Source organism: Lathyrus oleraceus, chromosome 1 (genome assembly GCF_024323335.1).
Source record: "Lathyrus oleraceus cultivar Zhongwan6 chromosome 1, CAAS_Psat_ZW6_1.0, whole genome shotgun sequence".
In the NCBI taxonomy this organism is placed as follows: domain Eukaryota; kingdom Viridiplantae; phylum Streptophyta; class Magnoliopsida; order Fabales; family Fabaceae; genus Lathyrus; species Lathyrus oleraceus.
Window position 1 is genome coordinate 71,761,406 of NC_066579.1, and position 17,905 is coordinate 71,779,310.

Consider the following 17,905-nt stretch of genomic DNA (forward strand, 5'->3'; position numbering starts at 1 on the left):
TTATTATAAATTCTATAAGCTTTACTAGTAAAAGAGTAACCAAAAAATATACCTTCGTCGGACTTCTCGTCAAACTTACCAAGATTGTCTTTGTCATTATTGAGGACAAAGCACTTACATCCAAAGATATGAAAATAAGCAATGTTTGACTTTCTTACTTTGAAGAGTTCATATGGAGTCCTATTCAATATTGATCTTATAATAACCCGATTACTTACCTAACATGTCGTGCTTACCGCATCCGCCCAAAAATATTTTGGTAGACTTGAATCACTAAGCATTGTTCTTGCAAGTTCTTATAGAGATCAACTCTTTCTTTTCACCACTCCATTTTGTTATGGAGTCCTTGATGCTCAAAATTGTGAAAGATCCCATGTTCTTCACAAAAATCCTCAAAAGATGCATTTTGGAACTCTCCACCATAGTCACTTCTAATTGATGCAATTTTTAGTGATTTTTCATTATGTGCTTGCTTTGCATACTTCTTGAATTCCTTGAATGCATCACTTTTCTGCACTAAAAAGAGTGTCCGAGAAAATCTATAAAAAACATTAAAAATAACTAAAGCATATACATTACCTCCAAACCTTCTTGTTCTTAATGGACAAAACAAGTCCATATGCAACAACTGAAGTGGCTTTGTAGTTGACACCATATTCTTTGGTTTGAAAGTTGATTTATTTTGCTTTATCTTTTGACATGCATCACATAATTTATCTTTGATAAACTTTATCTTAGGTAAACCAATGACAAGATCATGTTTGACTAGTTTGTTTAAATGTTCCATATGAATATGGACAACTCTTTTATGCCAAAGCCATGAGTCATTGTTGTTTACCATGAGACATTTTACTTCCAAAGATAAATCATCTAAAGAAATCATGAAAATGCTATTAATTCTTTTACCTTTGAGTTTTACCTCAATATTGTCTTATTCTTCAATTAAGTATTCATCCTTGGTGAACTTTATTTTGAAGTCTTTGTCACAAAGTTGGCTTATACTTAGAAGATTGTGCTTTAGTCCTTCAACATAAAGAACATATTCAATGGATGTGAACTTCAACTTTTCATATGCCAAGAATTTTTCCTTTGCTATTGTCTCCATAAGTAACATATCCCTTTCCATTTAGATCTAGAGATGAAAATTTGTTGATATTTCTCGTCATATGCTTAGAACAACCACTATCAAGATATCATAGATTTGTAGTGGTTTTCAAGAACACCAACAAAACAAATTAAGTTTTGTTAGGTATCCAATGTGCCTCCGGCCCTTCATAATTAGTTCCTTTCTTGACCCACATATAATACCCACTAGCAACACTAAAGTTCCTTACATAGCAAGCATTAGGTGTGTGACCAATTATACCATAATAGAAACATGTAGGAACAAAATTACTTATATATCTTGGAACATAAGATTTTTTATTAACAACTCTCTTATTAGGATAATGATGAACATGTTTCACTTTGTTCACTTTTTCTTTTGTGGATTGGTCACTAGCCTTAACAAAGATAGTTTTGCTAGAACTTGGTTTATCAAATTTACAATAACCAAGTCCATTTTTCTCATTAGAGTATCTTTATTGACTAAGAACACCATTTAATCCATTTTGTCCCTTTTCATATATTTCAAGAACTCTTTTCAATTGGTCAATTTGGAAAGAAAGTGACTCACACTATTTGCATGTAAAATTTTGTTTTTGTTGTTCAACATACTTTTGTTTTTCAAATTCAAAATCTTTTTCCATGATGTCAATATTTTTTTCAAGAGATAAAGTTTATTTCTTCTGTGTTGACACTGTTTTGTACAAAATTTTACACTCATTAAGTAGTTCATTTATTGCACCTTGAGCATCATTATCATAAGAGGAAAATTCATTATTAACATCTTCATCGTCATCATCAGAATTGTGTGATGATATTAAAGTAAGATTTGCATATTCTTCACTTTCTGAATCAGATGATAAACTTACTTCATTGTCATCCCAAGCAATGTAGGCCTTTATGGATTTGGTCTCTTTTCTACTTTTGAAGCCGCTCTTCTTGGTGAATTTTGGACATTCCATCTTTATGTGTCCTTGCTTTCCACATTTATAGCACGTGACATTTTGTGTTGAAGTGGAAGCATCATTTTCCTGAAAAAAATCTTTCTTTTTGCATAATTCAAGGATTTTTATTATTGCCAAAAAAAAATTACCAAGCCTTTTCACAAGGAGCATGAAGTTTTCATCTGCTTCCGAAGCATCTTCATCTTGCTCTTATTTTGTGTAAACTTTGAAAGCAATGCCTTTGGATTTCTTCTCTTGATTATCATGCTTTTCTAGTCTTCCAAGTTCAATTTCATGCTCTTGAAGTTTTCCGAACAAGGATGCAGACATCATGGTAGAAAGACTTTTCTTTTCCGATATTGTTGTCACCTTTGGTTGCCATTCCCTGGTTAAATACCTAAGCACTTTAAGATTAAGTTCATCGTTGGTAAAAGTCTTGAATTGATCTTCCCTTTCAAGTATACAATTCACAAGTGTGCAAATCTCTTTTTCAATGCAAGGATTGATTCTACGGGTTGCATTGTAAATCACACATACTCTTGACTCAAAGTATTCAATCTATATCTCTTTACTTCAACGGTTCCTTCATGAGTTTCTACCAATGTATCCCATATTTGCTTGCCCTTGTACATTGAGAGACACGAAAGAGTTTGTTCATCCTAAGTGCACTTTGAAGTAGGTTGATTGCTTTCTTGTCGTAGAGGACCATTTTCTTATCATCTTCATCCCATGAACTCTTAATCTTTGTTGTCCCAACAACATTGACAACACTAGTAGAAACAAACACACCATTTTGCACAGTATCCCATATTTCTTCTCCTTGTGCTTCAAAGTGTGCCTTCATGCAAATTTCCAAAAAACAAAGTATTCACCAGAAAATAATGGAGGTTTATTATTGCTGCCACCGTCTTTGAAAACAGGATTTACAGAATCCATTCTAGATATTTAGGAGCAGGTTACCTATAACCTGCTCTCATGCCAATTGTAAGCGTAAAGTGCACCTAATAGGGGGGACGGGGGATTAGGTACGTTGATCAATTTTTTGTTTTTAGTAAAATATTACTTTTAACCTTCTGGTTTAATGGTGTTTAAGAAAGCTATAAAATGCAGAAATGTAAAGAACATCGAGGGATTATCCTAGTTCCTCTCATAATCTGAGAATACGTTTAGTCCCCTTATCACATGTAAGAGATTTTACTATTTGTTAGAACCTTGTACAAGCCCAATCCTAGACTCCATACACAAGTTACTAACTAAATCAATAATGAACACTCCTTTATGATTTTACAAAGTGGAAAGAGAAAACAAACCTCTCCTTTTCACACTCTTGTTTCCAACAATCCTGGACAACAAGGTATACACCAAAATCTGAGTTTGACAATAAGTTTGAAGTTGTAAGATGCATATAAATTACTTGAATTGATCTTCCCTTTCAAGTATACAATTCACAAGTGTGTTACACAAGTGCTCAAAACATAATTGATGAAACTTTTGATTGATGCGATGAAAATGAATGCAGAAAGTTTCACTCAAAAAGTTATGACACAAGACACTTGTTTAAAAATGAAAGATTCAGTTTGAATTGTAATGAAATACGTGTAACATGAAAATCTGATATCACAGGTATTTATACTTGCATAAAACTTTTTTGAAACAACATGATTTCATGAAATAATGCCATGATTGATAGATGCATTTTGAGATTCCTTGGAATCAGATTTTCAGCCAAAAAGTACCAATGCTTCAGTGGTAATCGGTTAAACATAATAGAAACCACTTATAGCTGAAGCGAGTTATTAAAATTTGAATTTGTTAAGGTGTAACCGGTTACATGTATTGGTTAACCGGTTACACCTGATGCAATTTTGAAAAATATTAAAATTTTGTTCTGGTAACCGGTTAATAGAAATGTGTAACCGGTTATACCTGATGAAAGTTTGAAAAATAGTTTAAGTAATATGAATATGCACAAACATAATTATCAAAATGAGTTTTATTCATCAAAATGAAATGATTATGATAATTTTGAGCATTATGGTAAAACAATTGATCAAGTTGTAACTTGTACCTTTAATGAAGTGATCATTCTCCTAAGTTTCAAGAATGTCTTGACAATGTTGCTTAAGATACAAGTCTTGATACCATAGCATGAGTCATGAAATTTTTTCTCATCCTTTGATAATGCACTTGGACTTGATAGAGTATACTTGCATCATTTGTAACCAGTTAACCAATACCTGTAACTTGTTACACCTTCGAAAAATTCAAATTTTAATAACTCGCTTCAGCTATAACCGATTATGATTATGTGTTAATTGGTTACCACTGAAGCAATGCCACTTTTTCGTTGAAAATCTAATTCCAACAAATTTCAAAATGCATCTATCGATTATGGCATTGTTTCATGAAATCATATTGCTTCAGAAAGGTTTTATCCAAGTATAAATACATGTGACATCAAATTTTCATGCTACATCTCTTTCATTACAATTCAAACTCAATGTTTCATTTTTAAACAAGTGCCTTGTGTCATAATTTTTTGAGTAAAACTTTATGCATTCATTTTCATTGCACCAATCAAAAGTTTCATCAATTATGTTCTGAGCACTTGTATAACATACTTGTGAATTGTATACTTGAAAGGGAAGATCAATTCAAGTAATTGATATGCATCTTACAACTTCAAACTTCCTATCAAACTCAGATTTGTGTGTATACCTTGTTGTCCATGATTGTTGGAAACAAGAGAGTGAAAAAGAGAGGATTGTTTTCTTTTTCTAATTTTTAAAATCATAAGGGAGTGTTCCTTATTGATACTTGTGTATAGAGTCTAGGATTAGGATTGTACAAGGTTCTAACAAATAGTGAAATCTCTTACACATGGTAAGGGGACTAGACGTAATCTCAAATTATAAGAGGAACTAGGATAATCCTTTGGTGATTGTTACATTTCTACATTTTACACATGAGGATTGCACAACATACATCAGTACGGGGGGAGAAGAGTCAGGTTTCGGAGACTCCTGTTCACTCTAGCCCGGTTCATGCGGAGACATCGACTTCTGGGGCTCATGCTTCTCCATCTTCTTCTTCCTGTAGGAGACGGGTGTCACCTACTGACACATTATTACCTCCATCTTCTCGTAGGAAACAAATTTCAACTATTTAGGATCTAGAGGTACCCGAGTCACTAGAGGTACTTGAGGCACCATTGCCACCCAGACACCAAATGGACCTCATGCTGATGAGCTAGTGCCACATCAGGCTGGTGAGCAAGGGAGATCTTAGGATGCTGAGGCTAATGAACAAGTTCCACCTCATGCATTTGGAGGAGGCCTTATAAATTTGTCATTGCTACTTATGAACCCGGACCATACTACCCGACATATCTGGGACGGAGATGTAAAATTAGTTGGATTCATTCTTTTTAAATTATGTTTTTATTATATTACAAGTTTATGATATAGACTTATTTTTCTGTCAGACCGTAATCCGTTGAAATTCATTAACCATGGGCGAAAGATTACTGGCTTGCCTCAGCCTAATGACGTTTGGTTTTAGGCTACTTTGTCCTTATCTGGGATGAAAGATTTGTGCAAGACCGAATATGTTACGGTCAACCACGTGATTCTTAATGCATTCATGGAGAGATGGCACACTAGGATGTCATTATTTCATCTACCACTTGGTGGCATGTTTATCACACTCAACAATGTGTCATGTTTACTGCATCTTTCGATTAGGGGGAACCTTTTAGATCATGGGAGGATTAGCAAAGATGAGGCACTCGAGTTGATGGTAGATTATCTGGGAGTTAACCAAGAGGATTCCATGAGGGATCTAGAAAAAACCAGAGGGGTTCATGCTAGGTTTGAATTACTGAAAAAGGGATATATAGATAAGCTCCTTAGAGCAGATTAGGCTAGAGGTGATAAAGAGCAAGTGAGGCTCCATAGAGCGTATGCTATGAGAGCATACCTGTTATATTTGGTTGGCACTATTGTTTTTATGGATAAAAGTGAAACTTATATGGATGTCGTCTACCTACGGTACTTCAAGAACTTTGAGTGGATCCATGAGTACAACTAGGGACTGCTTGTTTGGTCTACTTATACTCGAAGTTATCAGATGGCTGTAGGTGGAAAACGAAGCAAGTGACAAGAAGCATCACACTACTAACAAAAATATTTATTGGTCTTTTAGTGTTTGTGTGTCATTTTCATTACATTTTTGCAATGCCCTTACTGATGATTTGTGTGTTCCAACATTTTTCAGGCATGGATCCTCCAGTACTTCCCACGCATCTCCGACTGGTCGTGTGTACCAAATATACTGAGGATATGTCGCATGCTTATGCATTTTCCCCGCTCAGGGGGAACCAAGCGTTAGAGCCATTCATAATGTATCTTGATTGTTTGGTTGTCGAGGATATGCACGTTAACAACTATGTCGATCACTTTGAGACGCGACCATTTGATGATATAATGTTATACTCGGGATGGTTGGCTTATGGTTCATATTTGACATTTCCTTATTTTCCTGAGTGTGTCAAGCGGCAGTACAACGACACTCAGACTATTCCCAGATACCTTGTTTTATATGTTCCTCCTACTATGACACATAGAGATATGGATGCCATGTTTGATGATTATCTTAGTCATCTGGTATCGGAGGAGGTAGAAAGTACCATATCTGAAAGCGACTGAAGCTATGTCGAAGGGTACATCAGGTTGTTCTTTAGGGGGTCACATGTAAGACCATACTTCCCGACTCAATAGTTAATAAATAAAATATAATTATATCCAAGTAGGATGTCACTTCACTATCCAAGAAGTCTGAATATAACATCATTTAATAAAAAATATAGTCCAAATAGAGGAATTAAACAATAGTATGACATCCATAGCCTCAACAAATCATCCACACCAAAAGTGGTTCAATAATTACTTTAAATTAAACTATATGTAACATAATAACATAAAAAAATAGTTTGTCCCCCAATGTTACGTATTAGAGAAACTCCAATAGTAGACTCAATCGATAACAACATGAGGTACATCTTCAACTACTCAAGTACCTGATTGTATGTACTTCGAGGGAGCACAGACACAACAAACACAAAAGGGGTGAGAAATTCATTCATATAATAAATGGTGTATAATAGTTAAGAGAGTAGTATTTATACACATAAGTCACATTCATTCACACCATAACAAATGCATAAGCACAACATAATTACAATGAAATAAGACCCGACAACATTACACGATGCACGTGATACTAATTCTCACCAATGGTTCATCATATGAACCCGATTCCCCCATTCGGAATCCCTAACTCCCCCTTCTGAGTTCTGAATAAGTCTTTCTCCCTCTTTCGGATCTATGACTTATCTCTTCAACATATCAATTATGAATGCATGACATGGTAATAATGTAATTAACACAACAATCATAATAATATTTAGTGATCTACAATCGATCATACAATTACAACCATGCATAATGTAATTCACCCTTCTGGACTACCACAAATATAATCAAACACATCATCCTAATCATTCACAACACATCAAATAATTTTTCAATACATGCCTCATCCATATTCATCACATCATACACTTCTTTCCCACATGCTACCGACCTTTGATAAAATCGTTAAAATATTTTATCCATGCAACAAAGTTATAGCCCTTTGTTTCACTACCCAACACTTTAAACTCAGTCCCAAAATGATTTACGAGTTGAAAGTTATGATCCAAACCGTACACGAAAGCGTTACCAAAAGTTGATGTTTTTCTAAAATTTCCAGCATAATTTTCATCTTCTCCAACCCCAAAAACATCCATGAAATCATCACCAAATTTTTTTATCTCTGAAACAAAGCTATAGCCCACTGTTTCAGCTACCAAACTCTTCAAACCCCGTCCCAATATAATTTACAAGTTGAAAGTTTTGGTCAAAACTATGCATGAAGGCGTCACCAAAAAGTTGTTGTTTTTCTGAAATTTCCAGCATGATTCATCTTCTCCAATCCCAAAAACGTCCATGAAATCATCACGAAAAATATGTTATCCCTGAAACAAAGTTACAACCTTCTGTTTTAGCTACCCAATGCTTCAAACTCCGTCCAAAATGATTACGAGTTGAAAGTTATGATCAAAACCGTGCACGAAGGCGTTACCAAAAAGTCGTTGTTTTTATGAAATTTCCAGTACGGTTTTCATCTTCTCCAACCCCAAAAATATTCCATGGTTTTAAACTCAATCATAAACATATCAATATCAATCACTACTTATATTCATATAATCAGACTAATAAATTCACAATTTCATACCTACCATCATCATAATCGTCATCCAAAATCCTTAACATACAACAGACATAAAATTCAACAACAATTCAAAATTCATCATCAACAAATATCAATTGCTATAGCCACAACAATTGCAATTCATTCCTCACAATCATGATCTTAAATCAATAACAATCATAACATGGCATAAAATCAACTTAAGAGGGTAAGGACCCCTCACTACACTCTCATGATTGAACACCCTAATAGGAATAGTTCTCCCTACCTTAGAATTTTAAGCCCCAAACTCTTTTACAATGATGGTCTTCTTCTTCTTCCTACCCTTGTCTCTTGCCTTAACTCTCCATTTTCCATTTTTTTCACCTACGGTCTCAACTCTCTATTCTCTCTTCACCTTCTTATAAGTAGACCAACTAAATCCCTTATTTTTAATTTATTTTTAAATCTTATTATTATTATTATTATTATTATATTAAATCAAACTAAAAAAATCAAATTCTAATAATAATCTCTCTCTCTCTCTCTCTCTCTCTCTCTCTCTCTCTCTCTATATATATATATATATATATATATATATATATATATATATATATATATATATATATATATATATATATATATATATATATATATATATATTATAGGCCAATTACTCAATAAAATAATAATAAAAGCAATATTATCTCTATATTATTATTATTTTAAATAAATATTAACTTATTTATTATTACTACTAAATAAATTTAAATAAATTTAATAGTAATATTATTAATCTCATTGTGTCCAACACCCCCTATTTCTCGTTAATTACTACCACACTCCTCACTTAAAATTCGAATATTATAAAGACACTGCCCCATACCCAATGCTCCCCTACTACCTCAACCATTTAAAACACATACAATTAAATTAAATTATTCTATAGTATTAGATTATTCAAATAGGATGTTACATCACATCAGTATATGGTGCATGCTGCTCTAGAAGATCCACTGAGGCCAGCTCATTAGGAGATACTGTCATACCCCAATTTTGTCCCTACCCCGATACAATTTTCATCTGATCCATGACCCTACTGCACATGCACACATTCATTATTTCAAAAATAAATAAATTAGGTAACCGATTACCCTAATCAGGGTAACCGATTACCCAGACCAAAAACTGATTTTTTTGGCCATTTTGGGACTGTGTAACCAATTACCCTAATCAGGGTAACCGATTACACCTACGCAGACAGCAGAAATAGCTCTGTAACCGATTCCCGTCTGGCAATTTATTTCAAAGTCCAGTTCCCGTCTGGCAACTTACTTTAAAAACCAGTTCTCGTCTGGCAATTCATTTCAAAGCCCAGTTCCCGTCTGGCAACTTATTTCAAAAGCCTAGTTCCCATCTGGTAATTTATTTCAAAGACCAGTTCTCGTCTGGAAATTTATTTCAAAATTCAGTTCTCGTCTGGCAACTTATTCCAAAGTCCAGTTCCCGTCTGGCAAACTATATCAAAAATCAGTTCTTGTACGAAAAATCATTTGCCAAATACCAGTTCTCGTCTGGTAAATTATCTCTTAATACCAGTCCTCGTCTGGTAAATTATCTCTTAATACCAGTTCCCGTCTGGTAGGTCACTTATTTCGATACCAATTCTCGTCTGGTAGTCAATTATTTCCACCAGTTCTCGTCTGGTAGCCTACTTTAAAAATCAGTTCCTGTCTGATAAATAAAAACAAATTCAGTCCTGTCTGACATTTCAATTATTTTCACCAGTTCGCGTCTGGTAACATTTCCTTCAAGTGTTGTCCTCATCTGGCAGTTCAATCTCCTTCACCATTTCTCATCTGGCAGTTCCCATTTAAAGTCCAACCTCATTGGCAATCAAGAATTAAACCCTACAAAAACATCCAATTACCCAGTTGCATTCCCACATGCATCACACGAATCATCCATACATGGTTTTCCTACCAAATAGAAAATTCGAAAAAAACACAGTCATATTAATCATCAGCATACTTATGCATAACCTTATACAAAATAAAAAAAATCATTCGCATTCCTACATGCACAACCAAATATCCCCAGAAATTGCATACTTGCATGCATCATCCCATGCATGGCATTCCCACCTGAAGTGGAACATCATATAAAAATCAAATGTAAAATATCAGGATCCAAGGTCATTCATGTGTATCTTGGACATTTCTCATTTCCGAATAAAGTTATTACCCTGCATGTGCTCGTGGAGTCATTTTCCAGTAAGCCATTTTCTTTCAACTTTATGATTAATAATGACATTCCCAACATTTTCTTTGCTATCATTGCTCCCCAAGCAGATGTTACCCTAAAAAGTCTCTTATGAGCTTTTTCCCCTGCAGAGCGTTTCCAGTATGTCTCCCTCAAAAGGAGTCTTTTCTTAAAATTCCTCCAACAGACGAATATTCGAGATACTGCTTCATTTATCTGAAGAATCTCATTTCTCTGTTTGAGATACTGCTTCATCAATTTGAAGAATCTCATTTGATTTTTTAGAGATACTGCTCTAAGTATCCTCGGAGAGTCTTAGATTCAATTAAGGTATTATTCCCTTGTTCGGAATATCTTAATCCTATCATATAAGATGCTGCTTCGACTCGATATAGAGAATCTCATTTTTACTGTTTGAGATGCTGCTTAATCAAAATGAAGAGTCTCATTTCAGAGTTTTTAGAGATACTGCTCTAAGTATCCTCAGAGAGTCTTAGATTCAATTAAGGTATCTTTCCCTGCTGGAATATCTTAATTCTATCATATAAGATGCTGCTTCGACTCGATACAGAGAATCTCATTTTTACTGTTTGAGGTGCTGCTTCATCAATATGAAGAGTCTCATTTCAGATTCTTTTAGAGATACTGCTCTAATATCCTCGGAGAGTCTTAGATTCAATTAAGGTATCTTTCCCTTGTTGGAATATCTTAATTCTATCATATAAGATGCTGCTTCGACTCGATACAGAGAGTCTCATTTTTGCTGTTTGAGACGCTGCTTCATCAATGTGAAGAGTCTCATTCCAGATTTTTTAGAGATACTGCTCTAAATATCCTCGGAGAGTCTTAGATTCAATTAAGGTATCTTTCCCTTGTTGGAATATCTTAATTCTATCATATAAGATGCTGCTTCAACTCGATACAGAGAATCTCATTTTTACTGTTTGAGATACTGCTTCATTTATCCGAAGAATCTCATTTGTCTATTTGAGATACTGCTTCATTCATTTGAAGAATCTCATTTTTGTTTTCAAGATACTGCTCTAATATCCTCGGAGAATCTTAGATACGATTGAGGTATCATTCACTTGTTGGAATATCTCGATTATATCATGTAAGAAACTGCTCCGTTGATCCCCATAGAATATTGTGTTTCTGTTCGAAACAATGTTATGCTAATTTTCAAAAAAAGTCTTAGATACCATTGAAGTATCGTTCTATTGTCGGAATATCTCGATCATGGCATCCAAGATGTTGCTCTGATAATTCCCAGAGAGTCTTGATTGTTTTATTTTACCTTCCGATAATCTTTTCTCACTATATTTCTCACTGCATTTTGTTTCCGCATTTCTTCCTTAAATTTCAAAGGACAAAATTCGGGTCTTTTAAGTATTTAATTATCTTCCACCGTGAATGTATGAAGACTGCTGTCATTCGTACTTTCTGGTTCAAGGTAATTAAATAGGGGGAGCTGTCATACCCCAATTTTGTCCCTACCCCGATACAATTTTCATCTGATCCATGATCCTACTGCACATGCACACATTCATTATTTCAAAATAAAAATAAAAATTGGGTAACCGGTTACCCTAATCAGGGTAACCGATTACCCAGACCAAAAACTGATTTTTTGGCCATTTTGGGACTGCGTAACCGATTACCCTAATCAGGGTAACCGATTACACCTGCGTAGACAGCAGAAATAGCTCTGTTTTTTACACAGAGGACCCTTTGGTTCACCCACTTCAACCCCTTTGCTTCCCCTATAAATAGAGCACTATCCTCACTCATTTTTCAAGCTTGAAAGCCACAAAACCTCTGTCCAAATCACATTCAAGCTCCCTTTTTTCAACCTAAACCCTAACTCACCCAAACCCTCCTTTCTTCTTTGAACCACCCAACCACCATGTAAAAATCCACCATTTCCACACAACAACAACAATAGCAAACCTCTAACCTTCACTTACATAATCATTTACCATCACCATATAAACATACAACTTCCTTCCCTTCCATTTTTCTACCATAAGAACCATAGCCACCCTCTTCCAAGCCTTTTGCTTCATTCTCAAACCCAAACACAACAACAACCTAGTTTTGACACCACAACCTTGGTAATTTTTTGGACTCAAACTCCTTGACATTTTTTTGGTTTTGCTTTGTGTTTAAAAATGGCTTTTTACTCTTGGGTTGTGTTTTGAGAGAGATTTGAGTCAACTTTGAGACAAGTGGTTTTTGTGGGGTTTACACCCTTTTGAGGATTTTTTGCTCTTACTACTTTTTATCCACCATTTTCAATCAAACTTTTTTTTTTCTTGTTATCATTTATATTTATGTGGTTGATGAGTTCTATTAGATCATGACCATGGTCACTTAGAGTTGATAAAACCTTCAATGTTTCAAACCTATTAATGATTGATCAATAGATCCTTCATGATACTTCGAGGCATTGATAAGTTGCCTCTATTTCAACCATGTTTGGGTCATTTGATACATAGATGGAACCATTTCCTTTACATTGTTTCTTGTTATCATTTAATATCTATTGTTGGCTTGTTGTTACATTTATTTGGTTGATGAGTTCTATTAGATCATGGCATGGTTGTTTAGAGTTGATTAAATCTTCAATGTTTCAAACCTATTAATGGTTGATCAATAGATCATTCATGATACTTTGAGGCATTGATAGATTGCCTCTATTTCACCCATATTTGAGTCATTTGATGCATAGATGAAACCATATTCTCTATATTAACTTGCTAATCCATTTGCTTATTGTTATTCTACTAACTGCTAACTACTAACATTTATATTATTGCACTTTAATTCCTTGCAATTTATTTTATTGTTACTAACCATTAACTACTAACTTCTAACATTTACATTATTTCACTTTACTTTCTTGCAATTTATTTTATTGTTCATTTACATTCACTAACCATTATTATTGTGATATTACCATTCTTTATCTTGTGATTTACTTTTATGTCATTACCTTGTAATTTGCATTCAAGTACTCATTATCATCATCATTGTACAAACTCATCATGCATGTTTATTTACTTGTTATTTATTTTATTGTCATCATACATTAAAAATAACAAAAACATGATAAAATGATAAAGACCAAAAATATTCACTCCACTCTTAATCAACTTGGACTTAGAGGATTTCGTCTTAGGACCTTTGCTTAGAAGTCTTCCTTTACTCTTTGTGATACTTTGTAAACACTTGGATTTTCATCCGCAACTTACATGCATGTTGTAATAATGGCATCATGTCACCACCTTAGAGAGACATGTTTGTAAGACCATTATCCTTTGTTTAGCATAGGTCACTTTTGCACACAAAAGGTTTTCTCTTGGGCTACCTTACAATGAGACTCTTTATTTTCTTGTTGGTTATTTTTGCATTCACGTTGCATAAGCTAAAATTCATAAGCAAACTCATTTCGAGACCATTTTCATAATTCAATTCATATGCACATGTAAATACAAACCTCGGTCGATATCGAGTGCGCTTTTTCCAAATCAATTCAAAACACCCTTGTAAGTCGATCGCTTTTAAAGCATCGCCATCAACCTCACATAACTTACTCTTGGGCTTTCTTACAATGAGACCCATTCGATTTTTATCAAGTAGAAGAGCAATACACTAAATAAATTCACTTCATTCAAAACACCAATCTAAAACCTCGATCCAACGTCGAGTATTTTCTCTCAAACCCAATTGAAATACCCCGATTAAATCAAAACATTTTTTTACAATAAGTTGAATGAAAAAAGGAGTTGACTTTGAGTTTTCAACTTCACTCCTCAATTGGAAGAATACGAGTTTTCTTACTCGGTCAGTCGAACAATTGTCATTTTCTGCCATACATACAACTTAATCAAATCGCTTTCTTAACTATACGAAAAGGGAGATGGTTTTGAGCTTTCAACTCCTCTTCTCAAATGCTTGGATATGAGTTGTCTTACTCAGCTATTCAAGTACTTGTCGTTCATTCTAAAATACATCAACCATATACAACCTTATTTTCGTAAATACTCAGATGAAACAGAAAGTGGTTTATAGTCTTCTATTCCCTTTCTCGGTTATTAGGATACGAGTTGTCTTACTCGACTATCCGAGTAATCATCATCCAACCAAAAATATCTCAACACATCAAACCTATCTTTTCTCGCCCTCGTGCGATCATAACCAATCAAACAAAACACCCAACATATTGAGTCAACTTGTCACCCCCGTGTGACCAAAACTCTTTTCAGAAAGAACACTGTTTAATCCTTTCTAATGCGCACAAAAACCAATGCTTAAGCCTCCGCCGAGAGTAGACAAGTCAGCATTTAGCCTGTAGAACGCGATCTAAACAGTTGTTCATTAAAAAACACCAACCAACCGTAGTTCCCTGAACTATGAATGCTCTGATTTCCTTATTATACCATAAGGATACCTAGGCAGGAGATTGGTGTATCTTCGCGAGCACACTAATAAAAAACCTCCCCTTTCCCTTTCCGAGGTTCTCATCCATTTCTATTTTTTAATAATTTTATAACCCAAAGATAACAAACAAACATAAATTAACACTCAAAACACACATTAGAACTAAAAGGTTCCCGTTGAGTACAACGGACGTAAAGGGTGCTAATACATTCCCCTTATGTAATCAACTCCCGAACCCGAATATGGTTGCGATGATCATTATTCCATCTTTCAAAGATTTTATCGATATTTTCCTGTTCCTTCATTGGGATAAATAAAGTTCGGTGGCGACTCTGTTCGAACATAACTTTTTTCGCGACCATCGCGAGGAATCGTATTTTTCGTGATGCGACAGATACTAGAGGAGGAGCAAACACAGTTATATCATGCTCATGATGTCTTGCCTAGATGTCGTCATATTATGAAGATTACGCAGACAAACATTGACAGGAGTATCAGAGACATGTCGTAGATGCCATTATGAAGGAGCTACGATAGACATAGATGTATCAGAGACAGTGTTAGAGGACCGGGGGGGGGGGGGGGGGGTAGAGGAAGCCGATGATCTGTAGTCGTGCATACACAGTAGTATATAGTATTTGTACTTTGGATTTATTATCGATTGTATTTTATTTTGACTTATTTCTACTTTATTGTGTATTTTGACTTCATTATGTATCAGTTGATGACTTATTTTGATCATTTGAATTTATATATGTCATTGTTTACATATCGATTGTATGGTTTAATGCTCATCACATAGCATGGTCATTAACATTTATAAATCATAATTTTCATATGAATAACCATAAAAGTAACATAATATGCATTATTTTGATAGATTATGGAGATGCATCTCCGTAAACCTTAAACAGAGATGCATCTCAGGAAAAATCAACCTGTAAAATAGACCTTTCAGATAGGGATACATGGGATATGTGCTAAAATATTTCTAAGATGCGTCTCTAAATTTTAAATGGCATTTTGGGTTTTTTATAGGGTATTTTTTTACCCCATAGGATAAGAGAAAAAAATTGTCTTTGTTTAAGCTAAATATATATGATATCCCACAAATTCTTGAAAGAAAATTTAAAATTATATATGAAAGTTAAAGACGACAATAGATTTTTTTTTTTTAGTCAATAGTCATGTATGATTCTTTGTGTACCATGAACAATTTCCTATAATTTCTAGGAGTTATGTATATGTAATATCACAATATATAATCATTAAAGTTTCACTTTACACTCCAAAATCAACAAAAACAAATGCAACAAAAATTCACTTCTGTTACTTTGTATTGAAAAATATTGCAATATAGCTTCCTAAATAAGGCGAAAAATGTATGAAATTAGTTCAAAAAGAAAGGAACACCCGTTTTAATAAGGAAGTCAATCATCATAACAGTGCAAGTAGGTTTGAAAAATTGTGTCTTGCAAACAATTTCTTCAATTTGCATAACATGGATTAACTTGAAGCTTTCAACTTTTCAACTTCTCCATGTAATTAGGAAAGGAGACGCTTGGTATTAATGATCTAGATGAATAATAACAATAGGCAATAGTTTTTATATAGGGAAAATTAAATGATAATTGAATTTTTAATAATGTTAGTTTGTGATTGTTTGCTTGTTGCAAGTCACTTACTTGTAACATAATTAAATACCACTAAATCTGAATTACAATGTCAATACTCCTTCTAATTTACATTGGCTAGCCTTCTCATTTCCACCGATTCTTTGAGATCTTTTAACTTTGTTATTTTAAATGGTTTGGTTATAATATCTACGAGTTGTAACTCAGTCTTGCAATATTTAATATTCAATCTATCCTTGATAACTTAGTTTCTTAAAAATGATATTTTCTTTCTATATGCTTGCTCCTTCCATGACTCATTGGATGATTAGTCTAATCAATTACTGATTTATTGTCAACTAACATCTTGATCTTCACGGCTTCACTTAATTCTAATCTTCCGACCATCCAAAAAGATTGGCAAGTTGCATAAGAGGCTCCAACAAACTCTGCCTCACAAGATGATAGAGCGACAATTGCTTGTTTTTTTGAGCTCCATGAAATCATAATTGCTCTAATCATGAACAAGTACTCTATTATACTTTTCCCGTCATCTTGATCTCCTCCCCAATTAGAGTCATAATAGCCATAAACATTAATCTCCCTTCTAGTTTTTTTACTAATATGGCATGAGTATACTATGATTTGCACTACCTTTATTGTATTTCATGATTCTTTTAGCTGCAAGTAGATGGCATGATCTTAGTTTCTCCATGAATCGTCTTACTAAGTCAACACTATGACAAATATCAGATCTAGGTATTGCATAAGTATCTTAGTGAGTTAATGGTCTGCATATACAAGGTTGCATCTACAAGGTCATCATTTATGTCCTTCTTCAAATTTGTACTTGTTTTCATGGGAGTAATTAAAGGTTTGAAATTGCTTATCTTGAATTTCTTCGAGATATCTTCTTCATATTTATTTTGGTGCAAGAAAACACCAAATTTGTGTTCACAAATTTCATTCTTAGGAAATAGGCTAAATTTCCTATGTTTGACATCTCAAATTCATTCTTCATGTTGGCCTTGAATGTTGTCACTGCAGCTTCATTTAATCATGTTACTGATAGATCATCTACATATAATCATAGACTACTTTGGTTATGCTCACTTGAACCTTTCACATACACTCCATTTACTGATGTGCATTTGTTGAATCTTAACTTGATGAGAGAGATGCAAATTTTCTTGAACCTTTCTTAGCATGTAAAATTTCTCTTCTTGTCCTTTTATTTTAAAACCTGGT